Below are 23,666 nucleotides of genomic sequence, written 5' to 3'. Positions count from 1 at the left end.
TCGACCACTTCCAATAATGTTTTCACATCTGACAGTAGAGTGATTTATAATTTAGAAAATGCTTTCACTGATTTTATCTTGACTGAGTCTTGCCAATGTACCAGGGAGAGAGGCTAGGCAGAGATATTATCTCCAGGGGACGAGTGCAGAAACAGAGGCATAGAAAATAACTGAGTGGTCCAAAGTCACATGGCTAGTAAGAGGCAACACTATGCCTAAAAGGTAGACCTTCTGATTTAAACCCAATATCTGTTTATCAGTTTGCCTCCTAGTTGAAACACCTTTTGCCCCATAAGACCCTCTGTGGAGAAGGTGCCCTTCCCAAGGTCTCCTGGGAAAATTTCCCTGCCTACAGCAAGCTCTATGTCTGGTTCCTACATTTATTATGTGACCCACCAAATTTGGTAAATATGTAGCTTTTTTTGTTCCCTATTTTAAAAATAGTTCTTTTTGTGTTGACTTATCAGAAAGCAGGCTTCCCAATTTGACACTGTTGGACACAGAGCAAGCATTTAACAGACCTGACTGACTGGTTATATATTTTTACTAGTATCATGGAAACTGTACATAAGTACATAAGGAACATGACTTTACATTGAGTAAAGTGGTACATTAAAGTGATTAAAAATTTTTTACCTATCACTTTGATTCTCCTAAATGTCATCAACCTGATGAAATACATTTCCTGGCCAGTCCAAATGTAAAATAAAAATATAAAATTTGGATAGTGGTCTGTAGTCTTTTTTGAGCTTTAAGAATCTCTGAGAATATGTGGCAAATTATGTGTTTGTATGCAAATCTAGGATGCAGACAGAAAGAGATCTGTGGAAGCCCTTCTTGGGCCATAACTAATGTTTTTATGTTGCTTGATAGTGGCCACTTCCAAGCATAACACAACTGCAACCAAAGGAAGGATAAATGTCAATTTTCTTGAGATTGCCATGGTGTTCCATCAGATAGATATTCTTCCACATTCGCTTTTCTTCTTGTCAGTTCTGCAGTTCTCCCTCCTGTGTTTTTGGAAAGAAGAGATAATAGCACTCTAAAAATTCTACTCTTGACAGTCCTTTGTTGTATTCCTACCCCATGCCAGACCCTGTGCTGGCTACAGTGGAGATGAAGATGTCTTGGGATGTGTTTCCTGTCCACAAGAGGCTTGCAGTCTACCATTTGTAAAATACATAGCCAGTGGGAATTTGCTGTATGATGCAGGGAGTTCAAACTGATTCTCTGAGACAACCTAAATGGATAGGATGGGGTGGTAGATGGGAGGGAGGTTCAAGAGGGAGGAGACATATGTATACCTATGGCAGATTTATGTTGACGTATGGCACAAACCAACACAATATTATAAAACTGCTGCTGCTGCTAAGTCACTTCAGTCGTGTCTGACTCTGTGCGACCCCATAGACAGTAGCCCACCAGGCTCCTCCGTCTCTGGGATTCTCCAGACAAGAACACTGGAGTGGGTTGCCATTTCCTTCTGCAATGCATGCATGCATGCTAAGTCGCTTCAGTCATGTCTGACTCTATGCGACCCTATGGACAGCAGCCCACCAGGCTCCTCTGTCCACAGGATTGTCCAGGCAAGAATACTGGAGTGCGTTGCCATTTCCTTCTCCAATTGTAAAACTACTCTCCCTCAATTAAAAATAAATAAATTTTTAAAAGGGTCTTGCAGTCTAGATTGTGATTTTAAAAGTCTATAAATTCTGCCTGGGGGAGAAGTGTAAGACTTCTAGGAAATCTTAGAATTGGGGGTTTAAAACACGTGGTCATCCTCCAGGTAGATGGCATTTTAGCAAAGCACTTGGTGGCTCATGCTCAGGTTCAAAGGCACTGCAGAGCACAGTCTGCTTAGGGCACAGTGACTAGTTCAAGTGCTACGCGAGGAAGTGGGTTGGTGGAAGGGCAGTCAGGGCTCAGACGGTAAAGGGTCTTGAGACCTAAGACGTGTGCTCTTTATTCTACTGTTACAAATACCCAGGTGGGGGGAGCTAAAAGCTGTTTGGTGGTCCTTTGCATTATGGCTGGGTTAGACTACTGCCACTTGCTACCACTGGCTACACAAAAGGACTTACTGGCTTTTGTCATAATCCAGATCCTAGAAACACAGCCATCTGAACAAAAAGACCTGCTTGTCCATTGCTGGATGTATGAATTATAAAAACTTTTCAGTGCCATAATAACATTACCTTGGATTCTGAGGATGTTAACACAGCTGTTTATGAACACTGTCAATCCGTAAGCAGCAGGGGAAAGCTGCAGAGTGATTTATATGGCTACCTGAGCAGTTTGAAAACATGTTAGTGACGTGGTAGACACAGCTGGTATTTTAAGTAGCAGCCAGAACCTCTTTCCAGCTGAATGGGCAAGTAGTCTCTGTCTCTGATTGCTTATGCATTGTATAGCTCTGTGCTGAATCTTTGCCATTTGCCCATTAAATTCAGTGAACATAGTATAATTGTATTTTTTGCATTCATTTATTTATTCTCCAACATTGATTGCAGGTCCAAAAGGCCAGTTCCCATTAAAGACTTGTGGGTAAGTGAGTTGCCATTCATTGGACTCATCCTCATCAGGGCTTCTCTGTAACCAGCTCCATCCAGTACCAAATTGTTATGTATATGCAGAGAGTGAGCTATATTCCTTCATCATTTAACTACCTTAGAATTTGGGGGATGCAAGTTACAGCTACATTCCCCCCCCTACTACTTTGAGATTATTAAGTTGATTTACCATTGCTTCTTGGAAGCTATGTACAAAATGTCCTGCAGAAATCAAGTCTCTTAGTCCTGTCAACCAATTCTGGGGTACCTAGAGCTCTTATCAGTTCAGTTCAGTTCAGTCGCTCAGTCATGTCCAACTCTTTGTAACCCCATGGACTGCAGCACTCCAGGCTTCCCTGTCCATCACCAACTCCCGGAGCTTGCTCAAACTCATGTCCATCGAGTTGGTGATGCCACCAACCATCTCATCCTCTGTCATCCCCTTCTCCTGCCTTCAATCTTTCCCAGTATCAGGGTCTTTTCCAATGAGTCAGTTCTTCGCATCAGGTGGCCAAAGTATTAGAGCTTCATCTTCAACATCAGTCCTTCCAATAAATATTCAGGACTGATCTCCTTTAGGATTGATTGGTTTGATCTCCTTGTAGTACAAGGGGTTCTCAAGAGTCTTCTTCAACTGTGTGGATCACAACAAACTGTGGAACATTCTTACAGGGATGGCAATACTAGACTACCTTACCTGCCTCCCGAGAAACCTGTATGCAGGTCAAGAAGCAAAGAGCTCTTATGGGTGAGGGAAATGATGAAATAAGATGAATGGTCGAGCTTTAGGAAAGTTTAAGAGTGCAGTTAAGCTTGCTTTGCCAAAGAGCCTGAGAATGTTCTGTGTGGCATGTTCCCAAACAAGGAGCCATGGTAGAGAGACTGATCTATGTTACATTTTGGATGAGTCTTTACAGCCAAGGGATCACAGATGACAGGGTAGACAGTGAGCATAATCCAGGTCAGAATGCCACTGTGATGCCTGTGTTGTTTAAATCAGCCCTATGGTAAGCCTGCAGGTGTCAGGCCTTGGTTCAGCTGTCTGGATGTAGCAGTGGGAGGCATTGTGTCCTGTGTATCTGCTTTTGATTCATTTGTTAGACTTCCTCTGTAGGATTGTAGGACTTGGAGGAACCTCAAATACATTATCTATTCCATTTTTTCCTCATCTTCCTCTTTTTTGGACCATATTTAAGCCATATTGAGCTTCCCTGGTGGCTAAACTGGTAAAGAATCCGCCTGCAATGCTGGAGACCTGGGTTCAATTCCTGGGTTGGGAAGATCCCCTGGAGAAGAGAACGGTTACCCACTCCAGTATTCTGGCCTGGAGAATTCCATGGACTGTATAGTCCATGTGGTCGCAGAGAGTTGGACACAACTGAGTGACTTTCATTTTAAGCCATATTAAATAAATGGATACTATTCTTTTCTGCAGCTCAACAGAAAACTGCCTTGGTAGTGCATTCTAATATCTCCCTAGCTCATGAAATATTTGCTTAGTTTGTGAACACTCCTCTTGAATCCTCGCCTCCATCCCCTGATAGCTTGTTGAAGCTGGCCAAAGCCAACTTACTTTTAATTTTCCTCTCAATTCATATTTTCATGTCTTTGGATAGATTTTTTTTAGAGTTTAATATTTATTAAGTATTTATCATATGCTTTGTGCTGTAGTAAATTATTTAACATGCATGATCTCTTCTACTCTCCTGACAGGGAGGAACTCTTATTTTCACCATTTTCAGTATGAAAACATTGAGGCTTAAAGAGGTTAAATAACTTGTTCAGAATTACAGTGATTCGTGGAGCCTGAATTTAAGTTCATATGTGTCTTATTACCCTGAATTTTAATATTTATGCTGTATGACCTCTAGCCATGTGATATGATACTTCAAGTATCCTTTGCCATGTATCATTGTACATATTTTGCTAATACTTTGCAGACCTTTTAAAAAATTTTTGAAATAGTTTTATTCAAACCATGGATTGTAAGTCATTATCAGATTATGACCAGTGTATGTGTGTGTGTGTATGTATGTTTGTTTATTTAAATGAAATAAACTAGAATAGAATAAAAAACAATAGAATATACTGATGTAGTAATGATAGGTATATTTTTGTGAAACATTAGTTGTAGGTGTGTATATAGGTTTATAGTTGTATATGTGTCATTGAATCAATGCAAAGTGCATTTATTTCTGTGAGATGGTAAATTTTAAAGAAGCAATGTATGATATAAAAGCAGTATAAGTTCCTTGCTATCTAGATATTTAGATTTCAGTGGGAAGGGAGTATATATATAAATGCTGGCAAGATAACACAGCAGTGGGTTATTCAAAGCCAAAATCTACATCTGTAGATAATAATACAGTCATAATCTTCTTCTGATACTCCCCATTTACTGATTATTATCTTTAAGGATGTGTATGGTGGTCTTTGAACATCTCAAGAACACGGATGCTGCTTGTTGTTTGGAATCCTCAGCACCTTGAGCAAGGAAACTGCTCTGTGAATGCTGATTGAATGAATGGAAAAAGGACTGAGGATGGTAGCCTCCTATGTAAAGATCATTATTTTAAAAGAGCACATCTTGAGTTTAGCGGAACTCTTACCAGCACTCTCATTTTATGCTTATTTCTTCCTTTTTAAAGTGAATCACTTTCTACAATATGTGAAAGGACCTGAATAAGCTACAGAAATTTCCTGAGGAAGCGTGTAAGATGGGAATTGTCATGGTGGCTCCTGGTCTGTCTTGACTTAGCTGGAGGCCTCTCCCATCAGCTTCTCCAAGCATGTGATAGGAAATGTATTTATAAGTGAATTGGGCAAAGTTTACCTAAAGAAAACATGCTAGACACATGTCCTTTGGTATCTTAGTTACTTAACCTTACTACTCTGTGTCAATTGCTGGAATTAATTTAAAAGCAGAGCCAACACTTTATGAGTCAGAAGACTTTTGGAAATAATCTTATTTCCTCTTTAGCAGAGTTATATAAAGGTAGTTTTGTAACATTCTCATGATCTTCTCAGAAAATATATCATGCAGTTTTGCCTTAATATTTCCTATTTAAATTTATGTCAAGTGAATGATTTAATCAAATTGCACAAACAAAGAGATTAAATTTTAGTAGGGCCACAGGGTTGCCTTTTAAAAAAACTGGTGTAAAAATAAGCAAGAACAAGTGAGGGATGATTCAGGAGACACCAAATCTGGGCATACTGAGAGAGAGCACTTAGAAATTTGATTTGAGGTTCTATTTTTTTTTTAATTTAATTTTATTTAATTTTTTTTTAAATTGGAGAATAATTGCTTTACAATGTTGTGGTAGTTTCTGCTGTACAACAGCATAGATCAGCTATTTGCATATATACATCCCTTCCCTCTTGAACATCCCTCCTTGAAAATAGGTTCATCAGCACCAAGTGGTATGCAGACATAGAGAATGGTCTTGTGGACACAGGTAGGTAAGGAAAGGGTGGGACGAATTGAGAGAGTAGCGTTGACATATATACACTACCATGTATAAACTAGATAGCTAGGGGAAGCTACTGTATAGCGCAGGGAGCTCAGCTTGGTGCTCTGTGACGACCTAGATGGCGGGGATGGAGGGGGTTGTGGAAAGGATGTTCAAGAGGGAGGGGATGCATGTACGTAAGTATATAGCTGATTTCTTGATATCTAAAAATTATCTTTATTGACTTTATATTTTAAAATTAAACATATTCTCTGAACAGACATTTATTGGTTGCCTGATGTTTACCAAACACTAAGCTGAATGCTGATGGATCACTGGAACATGAGAAGCAAACCTGCCCTCATAGAGCCAAAGAGGAAGCAGATGTACGAGGTGGTTCTGGTACAGACATGAGTGTGCGTGTCACAGCACAGGTGACACCAGGTCACAGATGCCTGGATGGGGGAGGGGCAGTCCCTGAGATTGAGTAGCATGTGGGGCTGCTTCTCAGAGGAAATGGGGCTTCAGTTGAGGGCTGAAGAATGAATAGGAGAGTTTTCTTGGGCAAGAGAAGGGGAACCCAAAAAGCAAGATCGGAGAAAGGGCAACTTGTATGTGTTGCTTCCTGAGAATTTCTGCAGTAGCTCCATGTGACAAGAAAGCAAGAATGTAGGGTGAGGATGCAGAGAGATGTGGCTGAGAGAGACGGGTAGGGATAAAGGCTTTTCTAAACCAGGTTCTGGAGTTTTTACTAGATCCTGAGGGGAAAGGGGGAGCTTTGAAGGATTTGTACTAGAGGAGTGACGGGACAGTTAATGGTGCTTCACAGCAGCCTGGATACTGCCTTCCTCTTTCACTCTGCGGGAGAGAACAGCGTGGCAGTGTTTCCTTCCACCTCCTCCTCAAGCTGAATTTTCCAATGATGGGCTGAAGGGATGGAGCAGATACCATGTCTGCTAGACCCAGAGCCTATGTGGTGATAGGCAGAGCAGGCAGTCACAACAGTACTTCCAATTAGATCTCCTAGTGTTTTATAAAACTCACTGACTACCTGGAGAAAAAAAAAATTTTTTTTTCACTCTAATAGAAGAGTAAAAATGGTAACGCAGCAAGAATGTTTACAGTCCTGCATAACAGACGGGTGATGTTAAGCCCATTGGCCTTTGTTTAAAAATAGTGCTGTGATTAACAAATATTTTCTCCACCTTCACTGAAGGTATAAAAAAAGAAATGAATTTATATGGCAAACTCTTTCTTTGGTATACATACCTGTTATACATATCTTAAAGGTGCTTGTTATACATATCTGCCTGGTGTTTCTACTTATTTTTGCCTGTAGGTTTTATATTAGTCATCCTAGACTTAGGCCCCAAAGAGAAACATGTAAAATTAGACTTCTGACTTCCCTAGTGTAGCCTTCAGTTTGCTCTGTTCTGCTTCATTGCACCTCTGGATCACTTGGTTCTTAATTATTCTCATAGGCCTTTGCATTTCTGCCTTCATCCATCATTCTTTAAAGGTCTTAGCACTTTTCAGAAAATGATTTTCATGTGTATCTTAAAGGTGCTTGAAAAATCGTTACGGTTGTTGTTTAGTTGCTAAGTCATGCCAGACTCTTTGTGATTCTTTGGACTGTAGCCCACCATGCTTCTCTGTTCATGGGATTTCCCAGGCAAGAATACTGGAGTGGGATTGCCATTTCCTTCTCCAGGGGATCTTCCTGACCCAAGTATTGAACTCACATTTCCTGCATCAGCAGGCAGATTCTTTACTGCTGAGTTACTTGGGAAGCCTGAAAAATCATTCATTAGAAGCCAGCATTCTCTCTTGAGCAGTAAATCACTCTTTCCTTTCTCCTATCTCTCTGCACTTGTTTTTGTGAATCTGCTTGAAATCTCAGGCACATACATACCACTATGTGTAGGTCAATGGATGTTACTTGAATGACAAAGAAACAGTTCTCAACACGTGTTAAGGCAAAAATACAGCAATACATTATCACTCTGGGGAACAAGAAAAGATCTGGGTACATCATTCTCAAACAAACCATCACACACACACAAATATAGTGTCTTAATTAAGAAAAAATCTTTGTTGAATGAGTAAATTACTAAAAATGTCTTGCTGCTACTGCTGCTGCTAATTCGCTTCAGTTGTGGCCGACTCTGTGCGACCCCATAGACAGAAGCCCACCAGGCTCCCCCGTCCCTGGGATTCTCCAGGCAAGAACACTGGAGTGGGTTTCCATTTCCTTCTCCAATGCATGAAAGTGAAAAGTGAAAGTGAAGCCGCTCAGTCATGTCTGACTCTCAGCGACCCCATGGACTGCAGCCTACCAGGCTCTGCTGTCCATGGGATTTTCCAGGCAAGAGTATTGGAGTAGGGTGCCATTGCCTTCTCCGAAAAATGTCTTGAGTGGTAAGATAAACCAGCTCTGGTTTATCTTACCACTCAGTGTATGACCAAACTGCTTGCCATGTCTCCTGATACTTCTGTTTGTCCTGACATCAGTTGTCCACTTGCTTTTGACCTTTTGACTTATGGAAGCTATATACTTCTAGAAAATGCTGAGGTCATCAGATTCTGGTTCTTGCCTTAGGTCTGGCCTGTGTCTGGACTTACTTTATAATCTTCACCTTCAACCCTTAAAGTTCTCCATGACATAACTCCTAGACCTCTGCCAAAGGTTTACTAGTAACTATGGTTTTGGTGTTAATGTAGGAGCTGGGTTAATGTAGTTTAATGAGCTGGTGTTAATGTAGGAGCTGGGTCTTACCAAGATTATGAATAGGCGTTTGCCAAGCTCTTTCTGGATATTGTTAGTGCTGGCTCTTCTTCACTTCTGCATAGTCACATGGCTAACTCCTTCCCATCATGCAGACCTCATCTCCAAAATTCCATCTCCTGTGCTCATCCCAGTATTTCTGATCCAAAACTTCATTGCCTAGTTTGGGGAAGCTAAATTGCTACTTCAAAAATGAACTCACAATGGCCCTTATTTTTCACATAATATTGAGGGTATCGATGTGCTTGGTCCAGGTTATTGGAAAATTCTACTCCATTGGGTCATTCTTGTACCCAGGATCCTCCATGTTTTTCTGTCTGTTATACCCAAAGTATTGTCATCATTGGAATAATTGGAGCTGGATTGTCTCTGCATTCAATTTCTAGCCAGTGAGAAGAGGAGAGGGAGCATGCAGGAAGTCTAGAACCCAAAGTGACACATGTCATTTCCTCACCTATTTCATTGGTGAGGACATAATCACATGGCCACCCTTGCTTCAAGGGAGCCTGGGAAATGTAGTTTGTTGGGCATCCGTATGCTCAGTACAACTCTACTTCTATAGTAGGATGGATTCCTTGGAGAACTAGTAGTCCTCACATCACTAAATTACTCTGTTATCATAATACTCTGTTTTATTTTCTTTATGGAAACTATTACTATCAGAAACGATTTTAAATTAATGAGTTTATTCATTTTTATTGTTTACTCTCTCTTTAGAATATTAGATTTATAACAGTAGCACCATGCTTTATTTTTGTGTTACCACTGCATCTTTAGTGCATAGAAAAATGTTTGTCATGTAGAAGGTATTCACAAAAGTTTGAGGTCCCTGAGACTGGAGAACCACTTGCTAAAGTTGAGAGCTACAAGATTTTTCATCAGCAATGCCTCCTTTTTCACATCATTTAAGAAGCTCACTCATCAGGGCAGTTAGGGGGTAAAACATGAGATTGTATGCTGGAGATGCATTTAACTGAGTTCTTGCCCTCTTAGAAATGACAGACCCCATCTTGAACTGGAAATGTTTGGTCACTGACTCCTCAGAAGAACAACAGCTAGGTTGTTGGATTAAATCAATTTATCAGGCATACTTAAATCAGGACTAATTTTGTACTGCAGAATACTGATGCCATGTCTCTGAAAGATGGCGACAAGATCTCAATTTCCATCATGGTTCATTACACTTGCTGGGGCATCTACCTTTTTAACAATCAGATCATGCTCTTTCTGTTTGAGATCTGCCTCAGGGCCTGCCTGACATGTACAGATACTAAATAAATGAGAACCCTTTTTCAAGGGATGGAGGAAAGTTTTAATCAGATCTTCTCTATTAGCATCTCCCTGGCTTTCCCTACTCCTATCTCTTCAACCTGACCATGACCCCACCTAGATCAGCTCTAGCTCCTTGCCTTATACTCATCTACAGCTTATCTTTGGTTTGTCCTGATTTCATCTGATCTTAACTCTCCATTTGACATTCATTCTTCAATGGTATTTATGATTCCAAAGTTGAAATAAAATGGCAAAGCGGAGATAAATCTAGACTCCAAGCTCTACTTGAGTGGGGCCAAAGTCTATCTCAGGTATTATTGTACATCCATTACCTAGCAGAGCCTGTCATATAGTAGGTAAGCAAAAAGGTAAATGAACACTAGCAATGAAGAGATATGCATTATACTTTGAGAAAAGTACAGTGAAGGAAACACTAAGATGCTAAGATGAAGTAGAAAGGGTACACAGAGAAGACCTTGTCTAAAAGACTAATCTGAGCCTGCAGAAGAAAAGAATCTAAGGTGACATACTAGAGTTGCTCAAAGTACAGTTTGGATTCAAAACATAGTTCTGTCAATTACGCTATGAGCTAGTCTGCTCCATCTGTTTTAACAAAATGCATAGACCCGCTGGCCTAAACAACAGACATTTATTTCTCATGATTATGGAGGCTGTGCTGTCCAAGACCAAGGTGCAGGATGACTGGTTCCTGTAAGGGGACAACTCCTGGCTTGCAGTTCACTGCCTTCTTGCTGTGTTCTCACATGGCAGAGAGAAAGTTGACCCCACACTCCCCTACCTTATAAAGCTGCTAATGCCACCATGAGGACCCACACTCATGACCACATCTTAACCTTATTATCTCCAAACACCTCATTTCATATATCATCACATTTGCAATTAAGGCTTCAACATATGATATGGAGGGATACAATTCAATCTATAACCTGATCTATGTAAAATTGTTCAATTTTTCCACTTGACTATGTTTCATTTTTCCTCATCTCTGAAGGAAAGATGATAATAGAACTTACCTCATAGAATTGTTGTGAGTATTAAAATGAAACAATATTCTTAAAGCTCTTTTAAAAAGAGCCCAGACACATAGTAAGTGCTATTTGAGGATTTGCTAATAAATAAAAATAAAGTGCATGTCAAGCAGATGAAAAAGTATGGACACAACTTCTGAGGAGACAATGCTCAACAATCTCTGAGCACAGGAAGCAAGCTGATATGAGAAGAACAATGAGTAATGGTGAAGAGAAGCTTGGGATGAAGTGGGAGAGGTGGCCCTGGGCAAGAACAACTCAGACCTTAAGGTCCTAGTATTGTAGGTGTGCTTTGTTGTAAATGAGATGAGAAGTTGTTCTATTTGAATCAGGAAGTTTAAAGATTATATGTATATTAATTGCTTGGATGATCTGTGGAACATGTATTATACAGGGGAAAGAAAAGAAGTATTGACAATGGCCTCCATTGTCAGGAAATGATAATTATGTTGGTTGGAGCAGAGTAGTGGTGACAGTCTGGGGAATAATCCAGAGCCTTGAGTTGTCTTTTGGAGGTCAAAGTGATAGAATTTATTAATTGAGTGAATGGAGGAAGAAGATGATATGAGAATCAAGGATGATACCCAGATTTCTGATTTAAGTTCTTGGCTGTAAAAAGATGTTAAATAGTTGAAGAATGCAGGGAGATGAATAGATTTATTCAGTAGTGGGAATCAGGGCTTCACTTTTAGATCTGTCAAACTTGACATGTATATGTGATATCTAGGTGCTGGTGGTGGTGGTTTAATTGCTAAGTCGTGTCTAACTCTTGCAACCCTATGGACTGTAGCCCGCCAGGCTCCTCTCTCCATGAGATTTTCCAGGCAAGAATACTGGAGTGGGTTGTCATTTCCTTCTCCAGATATCTAGGTGAAATGCTTAGTTTTTTATATTATCTATATAGGAGTCTGGTGGTGAGGTGTGAACCCGAGTTGATTTGAGGGGAATAAACTATACTGGATGGTGTTTAAAGAATGGATGAGTTCACCTAGAAAAAGTATGAGAAAAAGTGTTGACAGAGTTGAAGGCAGGGTTGGTGATTACTGTGGAATGGGTGTTAGGATGCCAAAAGATGGTTAACTTAAACAATTTTTTAAACTTTTTTCTATTTTTTATTATTAAAAATTTTAAAAATACTAAAGTTTAAGCAAGGCTACATGGTGCAGTGAACAGCCCATACACTTACTACTTGGATTCAAGAATTGTTTACATTTTGCCATATTTTGTTCATCTATCTACCTATCTCTATATCTGCCTCTACATTTGTATTTATATCTGTCTGTACCTATCTCTCCAAACTATTTCAAAATAGGCTATAGGTATTATGACACTTTACCATGAAATATTTCAGCAGGCATCTCCCAAAACTAAAGACTTTGTACTCTATGACCACAGTACCGTTGTCACATATAAGAAAATTGGCAAAAATTTACTAACGTATCTAATTCATATTCAGATTTACTCAATGTTCCCCACATTGTCTTCTATGTATTTAAGACTGCCAACATCTAAAGATCAGGTAGGCAAGCAGAAGCTATGAAAAGGGATAAAAAATAAAGGTCTCCATAGAAAATAAAGCAGGAAATTCTGGTTTCAGGAAGGCCAATAGAGCGATGATTTCAAGGATGCAAGTCTGCTAATACCATGGCCTTCAGCAGTTAGCTCTTTGTCCTAGAAAAGCTGAGTCTAAGGCTATTTGAAAGACAATGAACAGTATGACTTACTAATATCCTTTCAGACTAGTGATTTACGATAAATTATAGGTATTCATATATCAATTGATTTGATAAAGAACTAAAGATGAGAGGAGATAAAATCCAGTGTTATTTGGTGCAGAACTATAAATTGACCTTTGCTTATTAACTTGTACTTTATCATTATATTCGGTAGTTTTATAATGCTTTTCTCTTAGCAACTGACCCAATTTCAGTGATTTTTCTCCTCTTTAGATTTTTCACTCCCTGCATGTTCCATTAAATATGTCATTAATTTCATGTTATTTATAATCCCTATTCTTTACTCCTCTTACCAATTAGAATGGTCATATAATTTACCACTCAAATTGGAAAACTTTTTAAAGTAAAAGGGGACACATGAGTAGTTACACAGAACTAGAGGTATAAGGTAGACTGTTCCATACAAGCTAGTTTGTATGGTTGCCCCATCTGTGGACAAACCGCCTGTGCCCTTTCTTCTTCCTTCTTCTCTCATCTCTCCTTTATAACTTAATATATCAGGAATGGAAGACTCCCCAGGAACTCTTGATTGAAAAGCAACCTCTCCATATAGCTTTAAAGAAGTCCTTGACTAAAACACACAAAACCACAACCTTTCAAAAATTTAAACACTTTTAAATGGTTTCTAACCATACCTTACTTTTTCTAATATTTCTGATTTCTAAGGTTTTCCTCCCTTATAAGTTTCTATTTAACACATCATTTATGGAATTTCTTTGTAGTTAGTTTACTTTGACTAATCTTCAAGAGTCTCTACTAAGTCCTTGGCTAAAAAATACATAAGTTAAGGTATATTAATACTTTAAATATCTGTTATCCTGTTGCAGATATTCAGTTCAGTTCAGTCGCTCAGTCGTGTCCGACTCTTTGCGACCCCATGAATTGCAGCACGCCAGGCCTCTCTGTCCGTCACCAACTCCCAGAGTCTACCCAAACCCATGTCCATCAAGTCGGTGATGCCATCCAACCATCTCATCCTCTGTCGTCCCCTTCTCCTCCCGTCCCCAATCCTACCCAGCATTAGGGTCTTTTCCAATGAGTCAACCCTTCGCATGAGGTGGCCAAAGTATTGGAGTTTCAGCTTCAACATCAGACCTTCCAATGAACACCCAGGATTCATCTCTTTTAGGATGGATTGATTGGATCTCCTTGCAGTCCGAGGGACTCTCAAGAGTCTTCTCCAACACCACAGTTCAAAAGCATCATGGGTTGGCCAAAAAGTTCACTTGATTTTAAGTAAAAATAAAAGACATGTTTTTCATATTCACTAAGAGGTTTACTGAACAGTGTAGTCACTAACTGAACAAATTTTTTGGCCAACCCAATAACTGATGGGTTACATCCTTGCAGTAAAGTGATTATAGTCTTGTAGTAAAAAACGAAGTCAGGTTAATGGAAGCACAGATGCCAAAAGTATTTGAAAAAACCTTGTATGTGATATGCTACCAATGTACAAAGCTACCAAGGTACAAAAACCTTGTACATGATAAACTTGTTGAATGAGCAAATGAGTGAGCCAGATTGTGGTGTTTAGGTTTCTTAAATTTGTAGAATACTAGGCTAAATTGTCATTTTCTTACAAGAAATATATACTAGGCTAAATTCTCATTGTCTTACAAGAAGTATATTAAAAGGCACAGTTGTGCACAAAGGAAATTTATTCTTTCCTTCATCCTTTCTACACAATTATTCTTTTAATTTGAATCAAAACAAGTATGTGGTTAAATATGTACTAAGAATTCCAAAAGCAGTAGATTTTTGGGTTTCCCCTCAAAGCACAATTAAAAAAGGATCATACTATTACATTCTGCTTTGAAACATGATTTTAGTAGATCAGTATAACCAGTGGTGGGTTTTTTTTTTTTTTGTAGTTTTCATTTTCTTCTTTGTTCTTTTAAAGACTATTTTTTAGAGCAGTTTTAGGCTTACAACAAAATTGAGAGGAAGATCGAGAGATTTCCCACATACCCTTTGAGCTCACCTAAGCATAACCTCCCCATTATCAGCATCACTCACCAGAATGGAACATTTTTTTTTTTTAACCCAAGAATGAGCATGCATTGACATATTATAATCATTTAAAGTTCATAGTTTACCTTAGGATTCACTCTTTATGTTGTACACTCTAAAGTTTGGAAGAAGTATAAATACATGTTGTTGTTCAGTCACTAAGTCACGTCTAATTCTATTGTGTCTCCAGGGACTGCAGCACGCCTGGCTTCCCTGTCCTTCATTATCTCCCAGAGTTTGCTCAAAATTATGTCCATTGAGTCGATGATGCTGTCCAACTATCTTATCCTCTGTTGCCCCCTTCTCCTGCTCTCAATCTTTCCCAACATCAGGGTCTTTTCCAATGAGTTGACTCTTTGCATCCCATAACGAAAATATTGGAGCTTCATCTTCAGCATCAGTCCTTCCAATGAATATTCAGGGTTGATTTCTTTTAGGGTTGATTGGTTTGATCTTCTTGTTGTCCAGGGGAGTCTCAAGAGTCTTCTCCAGCACCACAGTTTGAAAGCATCAATTCTTTAGCACTCAGCCTTCATCAGCCAACTTTCATATCTGTACATAACTACTGGAAAAACAGTAGCTTTGACTATACATACCTTTGTTGGTAAAGTGATGTCTCTGCTTTTTAATATGCTGTCTAGGTTTGACTTTCCTTTTTAACACTATACAGAGCATTTTCACTGCCCTAAAACTCCTCTATACTCGCCTATTCATTTCCCCTCAACCCTGCCCACCATAACCACTGATCTTTTGTTGTCGCCATGGTTTTGCCTCCCAAGTGTTTTTAAAATATTGTTAGCAATTGGTCTATGCCAAATTAATTTGGAAGGACTTCAGTTTTGCAGTTGCCTATCAGTACTCAGCATCTGTTTGCACTGCCTTCTGTATCAACATCTATTTGCATTGTCTTCTGTATTACTGGGCTTCCCTGGTGGCTCACATGGTAAAGCATCTGTCTGCAATGCAGGAGACCTGGGTTCAATCCCTGTGTCAGGAAGATCCCCTGGAGAAGGAAATGGCAACCCACTCCAGTACTCCTGCCTGAAAAATCCCATGGACGGAGGAGCCTGGTAGGCTACAGTCCATGGGGTCGCAAAGAATCAGACACGACTGAGCGAAGTCACTTTCTTTTCACTTTCTGTATTTCAGGGGCTGGTAAGCTAAACGCTATCTCTTCTAAGTCCCCTTTCCTATTAGAGTTCTGGGTATGATTTAGACTTTACCTTTAAGATGGACTCACGTGAACTTTAGGAGACAGAAAGTAGGCAGAGGCCATCTTTTTGCTGCCGTGGTGGCTGCAGCAAGTCAGATGGGTATGTTTACTGTGGCCAAACTCCATGTGCCAGTGAGGAGTTACCATCATCATAGATGTAGAGGCAGCAACAGCACCAGCACCAGTTTTCTCATCCCTGGTTTCTAGCCAGAGTGTGTGACCTTGGAGCTAGTGGTCCAGTGGTGGCCCCTTGACTTCTCTGCTCCTTTCAACAGTTTGTAGGCACTGAATTTCTATGTTTCATTCAGAGGGGTTATGATCCCAAAAGGGGTTTTGTTTTCTTAAACTGAGTCTTGAATGATATAATTTTATATCAATAGTATTCAGTTTTTATATTTATTTAAAGAAATACTTCTCTATGGAACATGTAAGTTGGTTATAAGATTTATACACATTTCTGGATAAAGAGTGTGTACAACTTATGGCACACATACACATATGCAGACATATATTCCTTATGTCTATATTTCATATAGATATAATTTCCTACTCTCTAGGAGGGTTGTAGAAATGAATAATTGCAGAAACTTTATATGAGAGTTGAGACAGTTTTATTTTGATGGAGGAGAAGAGTAACAGAGGTGAATAAATGGTGGGCCACAGGGGATTGGGTTGCTAAGTGTCATCCTATAAAGGGCCCATAAAGTCCATAACATTCTCAGACATTGAAAATAGGATGGTAGTCCTCCCATATTCCCTATCTGTCTATCTATCTGCCTATGTATCATCTATCTTTGTATTGGTCCATCCATCCATTCATCTATCAATCATCTATCTACCTCTCTGAATAAATGTGTGTAAATGTCTCTCTATATAAATAAATAGGTAAATGTTTCTAAAAACGTTTGCCTTTCTCCCTCTGTATTGACTACTCTGATGCTTCAAAAATCTATCAAAAACAAAATTCTTAAGTTTTCTCTCTTTTGGACTCCTGCTCTGCCAGTGCCTTGAGCAGAGTGAAGTCACTCAGTTGTGTCTGACTCTCTGTGACCCCATGGGCTATACAGTCCATGGAATTCTCCAGGCCTGAATACTGGAGTGTGTAGTCTTTCCCTTCTCCAGGGTATCTTCCCAACCCAGGGATCAAACCCAGGTCTCCTGCATTGCAGGCAGATTTTTTACCAGCTCAGCCACAAGGGAAGCCCAAGAATACTGGAGTGGGTACCCTATCCATTCTCTAGCAGATCTTCCTGAAACAGGAATTGAACCAGGATCTCCTGCACTGCAGGTGGATTCTTTACTAACTGAGCCATCAGACTGTGCACAAATCAACTTTAGAAGGAACAAAACTCAACAGACTTCTTTACTTAAGAAGTCTGAGTAACTACAACATGCTTCCGTGCTCTGCATTTCTCCAAGAGGTCATGAAATTCACAGATTTTCTCAGGCATCTGACCTCAAAGAACAGCTTTTATACACATAGCAATTTTGTGGTATTACATTCTACAAGACATGTTTTGCAATTAGTATAGACAAAAAGATTGAGATGGACAAAGTGAATTTTTGATTTTTAGAAACCTTTTTACAGAATAGTAAATGAGAGATGAATTGGTGTTTCTTGTCTTCTTTAAACCCTTTTAAACATCAGTTGGATCACTCATATTGAACATACTCCTCCCAAGTAGCCATGGGCAGACAGCCACTTTCTTGAGCTTCGCAGAGGTTCTTAATCAGTTTCCCAGAGATTTGTTGCTGCCTTCATTTCTTAGAGTCAGTAGTGGGCAGGAAATCAATCTTGTATAACACTGGACACCGTTAGCAATATCAGAGAGCTTTTCTCACTGGGCTAGCATTCTGAAGAGGGGAAAGTAGAGTACAGCAGTCTTTGTGGAATGAAGACTTCCCTAAATAAACTCTAAATTAAATAAGCCTCCATTAAGTGTGGGTGCTGTTTCAGTGCTCTGTGAAGTGGGTAAAAACATGGATGTTGAGTCCTCTTTTTCATCACCTCCTTCATATGAGCCTTACTAAGGAAATTCTGATTGCATTTTCTGCTACTATGATAATTTCTCTAACCATATTCTCAATATTTCACTAATATTCTTTTTGTGTTGTTGTCCTTCAGTTGCTAAGTCATGTCCAACTCTTTGCAATCCTTTGGACTGTAGCACTCCAGGCTCCTCTGTCCTCCACTCTTCTGGAATTTGCTCAAATTCATGTCCATTGTGGTGATGCTGTCTAACCATCTCATTTTCTGCCATTCCCTTCTCCTTTTGCTTCAATCTTTCCCAGCATTCAGTTCAGTTCAGTTCAGTTCAGTCGCTCAGTCGTGTCCGACTCTCTGTGACCCCATGAATTGCAGCACGCCAGGCCTCTCTGTCCATCACCAACTCCCGGAGTCTACCCAAACCCATGTTCATCGAGTCGGTGATGCCATCCAACCATCTCATCCTCTGTCGTCCCCTTCTCCTCCCGCCCCCAATCCTACCCAGCATTAGGGTCTTTTCCAATGAGTCAACCCTTCGCATGAGGTGGCCAAAGTATTGGAGCTTCAGCCTCAACATCAGACCTTCCAATGAACACCCAGGATTGATCTCCTTTAGGATGGATTGATTGGATCTCCTTGCAGTCCAAGGGACTCTCAAGAGTCTTCTCCAACACCACAGTTCAAAAGCATCAATTCTGCGGCACTCAGCTTTCTTCACCGTCCAACTCTCACATCCATACATGACCACTGGAAAAACCAGAGCCTTGACTAGACGGACTTTTGTTGGCAAAGTAATGTCTCTGCTTTTAAACATGCTATCTAGGTTGGCCATAACCTTCCTTCCAAGGAGTAAGCGTCTTTTAATTTCATGGCTGCAGTCACCATCAGCAGTGATTCTGGAGCCCAAAAAAGTAAAGTCTGACACTGTTTCCACTGTTTCCCCATCTATTTCCCATGGAGTGATGGGACCAGATGCCATGATCTTAGTTTTCTGAATGTTGAGCTTTAAGCCAACTTTTTCACTCTCCTCCTTCACCTTCATCAAGAGGCTCTTTAGTTCTTCTTCACTTTCTGTCATAAGGGTGGTGTCATCCGCATATCTGAGGTTATTGATATTTCTCCCGTCAATCTTGATTCCAGCTTGTGTTTCTTCCAGCCCAGCATTTCTCATGATGTACTCTGCATATAAGTTAAATAAGCAGGGTGACAATATACAGCCTTGACGTACTCCTTTGCCTATTTGGAACCAGTCTGTTGTTGCATGTCCAGTTCTAACTGTTGCTTCCTGACCTGCATACAGGTTTCTCAAGAGACAGGTCAGATGGTCTGGTATTCCCATCTCTTTCAGAATTTTCCACAGTTTATTGTGATCCACACAGTCAAAGGCTTTGGCATAGTCAATAAAGCAGAAATAGATATTTTTCTGGAGCTCTCTTGCTTTTTCGATGGTCCAGCGGATATTGGCAATTTGATCTCTGGTTCCTCTGCCTTTTCTAAAACCAGCTTGAACATCTGGAAATTCACGGTTCACGTATTGCTGAAGCCTGGCTTGGAGAATTTTGAGCATTACTTTACTAGCGTGTGAGATGAGTGCAATTGTGCGGTAGTTTGAGCATTCTTTGGCATTGCCTTTCTTTGGGATTAGAACGAAAACTGACCTTTTCCAGTCCTGTGGCCACTGCTGAGTTTTCCAAATTTGCTGGCATATTGAGTGCAGCACTTTCACAGCATCACTTTTGAGGATTTGAAATAGCTCGACTGGAATTCCATCACTTCCACTAGCTTTGTTCGTAGTGATGCTTTCTAAGGCCCACTTGACTTCACATTCCAGGATGTCTGGCTCTAGGTGAGTGATCACACCATCGTGATTATCTGGGTCGTGAAGATCTTTTTTGTACAGTTCTTCTGTGTATTCTTGCCACCTCTTCTTAATATCTTCTGCTTCTGTTAGGTCCATACCATTTCTGTCCTTTATCGAGCCTATCTTTGCATGAAATTTTCCCAGCATTAGGGTCTTCTAATGAGTCAGTTCTTCCCACCAGGTGGCCAAAGTATTGGAGCTTCAGCTTTAACATCAGTCCATCCAATGAATATTCAGGACTGATTTCCTTTAGGATTGACTGGTTTGATCTCCTTGCAGTCCAAGGGACTCTCAAGGTCTTCTCTTCAGTAATAACCAGCAGTAAGGGAGTGGAAAGTCTCTCTGTGTTAGTTAATTTAAAAAGAAGCAGGCATGGGGGTGCAGGTGAATAAAAAATCCTCTTCTAAACATATCAAGCATGAGTGCACCATTAGATGCTAAAATGGAGATGTTGAGTAACTGTTGGACAGAGGTGTCTAAAGTTAAGGTAAAATTTGGGGCAGGTCACATGTGGGAGCCATCAGCATAAAGATGATGTTTAAAGCATGTGGAATAACCTAGAAATGTAGCTAGGTAGGGGAGAGGAAAGGCTTAAGGACTGATTCTTGAGGGCAAACCAGCCTTGAGAGATTCGGAAGTGGAAGAGGATGCAGCAAAGAGACAGAGAGAAGTGACCAACGTCTTGGAAGGAAGAACAAAACAATATGCTATGCTTGGGAAGCCAAGTGGAAGCAATGTGTCAGCAAGGAAGAAAAAAGTCACGTCAGATTCTCTGGTATCAAGGAAGATGAGGTGGCCTCCCAGGTGGTTCAGTGATAAAGAATCTACCAGCCAGCGCAGGAGATGCAGGAGATGTGGGTTCGATCCTGGGTGGGGAAGATCCTCTGGAGTAGGAAATGGCAACCTGCTCCAGTATTCTTGCCTGGAGAATCGCATAGACAGAGGAGCCTGGTGGACTATAGTCTGTAGGGTCTCCAAGAGTTGGATACGACTGAGCAAGCACAAGGTCTAAGAACTTTCCATTGGATGTGGCAGTGTTGGGGTCATTGGGAATGCTGAAGAAAGTAGTTTCTAGGAAGGAGGTGTCCTCTGTATATTGCCAGCCATGAATGATATATAAACTGCTTTTCCAAGGAAGTTGCTCTGTTGGCTTCCACCAAAGATTGGCCCCTGTAATTGTCTTTGGATCAGAAGCTACTTTAGTCCATATGAACGTTTTGTTTCTTGTTTGGTGACTGCCTGTTGATGGGTTAGAGATAAAAGGAATTTATTTTGTGGCTAGAATTTTGTTCCTGTGATCTTTTGATTTAAACTTGGTTCATGTACACAGAGGATATGCTGGATGTGTGATGAAAAGCTGTAAAGTAAACATTTGAAATGAAACCCTGACGCTGAGTTTTTTAAATTGTTTTTTCATTTTAATGAGGCTTTTTCTTTGGCACTAAAGCATCTCTATTTTGTCCTAGACTGTTTTCTAGCTAGTACTCTGATAACAAAATTAACTTAATTTTATATATTTTAATATGATTTTTTATATTGAGCTTTCTTTACATCATTCTAATCCTTTATTCTGGGAGTTGACTTTTTAAAAAATCATAAGAACGTAGGGTAATATGGATGCTATCATGTCCATCTCCTAGTTTCTAAATGAGATACAATCTAAGAAATTAGAATGAGAGAATTGTACATCCTAATATATGTGCTGCCAAAGCAAGCACAAATTACACATCCTAATATTAAATATCTCCAGGAAAGGTTATTAGAAATTTACTAGGAAATTATAATAGCTTTTCCTGAAACATTCAAGCTTTTTCTAATAAATATTGTGATTCCAATTTCAACTGAACTGAGGTCACACTGAGTGGTCAAGAATAGCTTCTCAATACCATTTGTATATTCAATATTTTTTCTACCTCATATTTTAGTCTATGTGTCAAAATGGAGAAAATGAGTTACGTTGTTTCTCCCTTTCTCTCATTTTTTTTTTTTGGAAAATAAGACTACCTGAAAATGAACTAAGATTTTCAGTGTCACCACTTCCTATGCCTGTTTCTTCACTTGCAAAATAGGCTAAGAGTTTCCCTTTAGTCATGTCCTCTAAGTGTCAGGAAGTCTGACTAGATTATTAGACTCCTTAGGTACCCTTCCTGTCAGTAGTCTCCTTGTACTAGGAGAAAGTTAGTTTGCTCAATTTGTAATTTAAAATCTGAAAGAAAGACTGTCTGCTGTATTTGTTATTTGAATTCTGTGAGGAAGTTTAGGCAGCAGACATCCAACCAACTTCAAGAGCATTTCCTATTAGGTGCAAAGTTGGATCCTTAGTTACCAACTCGCATATTGATATTAGCTTTTCTTGCTCCCTAACATTTATCATGGTAGAGCCTTTGAGCAAACCTCTAACGCAGTTTCCAAAGATAAAGAAACTGCAAAGTCGACTTCATGCACTCTTTTTTTTTTTTTGGTGAGCTGTGAGATTATGAGATAATTTGCAAAATAGCAGTGCCTGGCAGGATAATCAAATAGGACTGATTTTGGGCACATACATTTTCAACCTCAGTGATTTCTTGTTTTGATTACAAACATGTCTTTAAAGCAGTGGCTGAATTTTTTTATTTCGTATCCTGTAGATGGCAATGTTGCACTTGAAAAATAAACAGATAAATGGGTAAACAAAGCTAAGCTTCCCAGGTACAGCATTACTTAATAACCAGTGAGGGGGAGCTTTAATGCCAACTCAAGGTATACAGTTCGGGAAATATATTTCAATCGTAGAGTATGTATGGAATAGACAAATATCTATAAGTGCCAGTATTTACATTTTAAATTGTGCGTGGTTTTAGAGAATGTTTGGTTTAACCGTGCCCCTTTTTTCTAAGCTGTCTCATTTTTCTTTAACAATGCTTCATTTCAGGGCTCCTACTTAGGTTGCTTTCACATTGCTGAAAGATGAAGAATCATCATTGCTAAAACCTACAGACTTTTAAAATATACACGATTTAGTGAGCCACTGTGGAACCAGGCAGACAAAGAACCCAGGGGCAAATACATGTGGCCTTCTGGAGTTCAAGGGCAGTACTGATGGCCCTGCACCCTGAGGAGTCAGGCATTGAGCTGGGAGCCTAGTGCCTTCTCAAACAGCTCATTTTGTTATTCTCATTCAGTGGATTTGATTTCAAAAGCAGCCAAGAGACAGCCAGATGAGAATGTTTTAATTAAAATATAAACCTTCAATAAGGCAGCTATGCTAAATCACTTGCTTTTAAATGGAGATAAAAAATTCAAATGCATGTAAATGCATATTGCAAACTTAGAACAGGAAAACGTACACTGAGAATATTAACTCTAGAAACCTAATTTCTTGCCACTTGGACCTTAAGGTACCTTTTTCATGACCATAGACTAAAGGCAAGTGAACAAACAGAATCATGGCCTTGTTTTGGCCCATTTTTTGTTCTGAAACTGTGAAATCCCCAGCACTATTCTTATTGCTCAGAATATAAATTTGTAGGTAAATTTAATTCAGACTAAGAAGCAATTATATGCTCTTTGATAAGAATGGGAGAGGAATAAAACTAGACTGGGGTTGTGGAAAAATTTTGAAAATGGGATTTAAAAATTTTGGTATAGTTTCAGATGAATGAGAAAGACCTTTAGGAATAAAATATATGCTAATCTGATTTTTTTTTTCTCTAAATCATGTCTTTGTTTACTGAATATGAATTTGAGCTGTTAGGAATTTCTGGTCATATTCC

The 23,666-nt window shown here is 39.6% G+C and overlaps 1 long non-coding RNA gene across 1 annotated transcript in view; it reads left to right on the top strand.

Moving 5' to 3' along the window:
* Positions 1-23,666, top strand: part of LOC145538635 (uncharacterized) — a 520,942-nt gene that overhangs the window by 13,524 nt on the left and 483,752 nt on the right. Inside the window, exon 4 of the long non-coding RNA XR_014077111.1 lies at positions 2,511-2,544. This is a non-coding gene — a long non-coding RNA (uncharacterized LOC145538635). The remainder of the gene's footprint in view (positions 1-2,510; positions 2,545-23,666) is intronic.

The sequence above is a fragment of the Giraffa tippelskirchi genome, chromosome 2 (assembly GCF_054371585.1).
Source record: "Giraffa tippelskirchi isolate mGirTip1 chromosome 2, T2T-mGirTip1v1.2.pri, whole genome shotgun sequence".
Classification (NCBI taxonomy): domain Eukaryota; kingdom Metazoa; phylum Chordata; class Mammalia; order Artiodactyla; family Giraffidae; genus Giraffa; species Giraffa tippelskirchi.
Note: the sequence above shows the minus strand (reverse complement) of the source record. Positions and strands in the feature narration are given on the sequence as shown.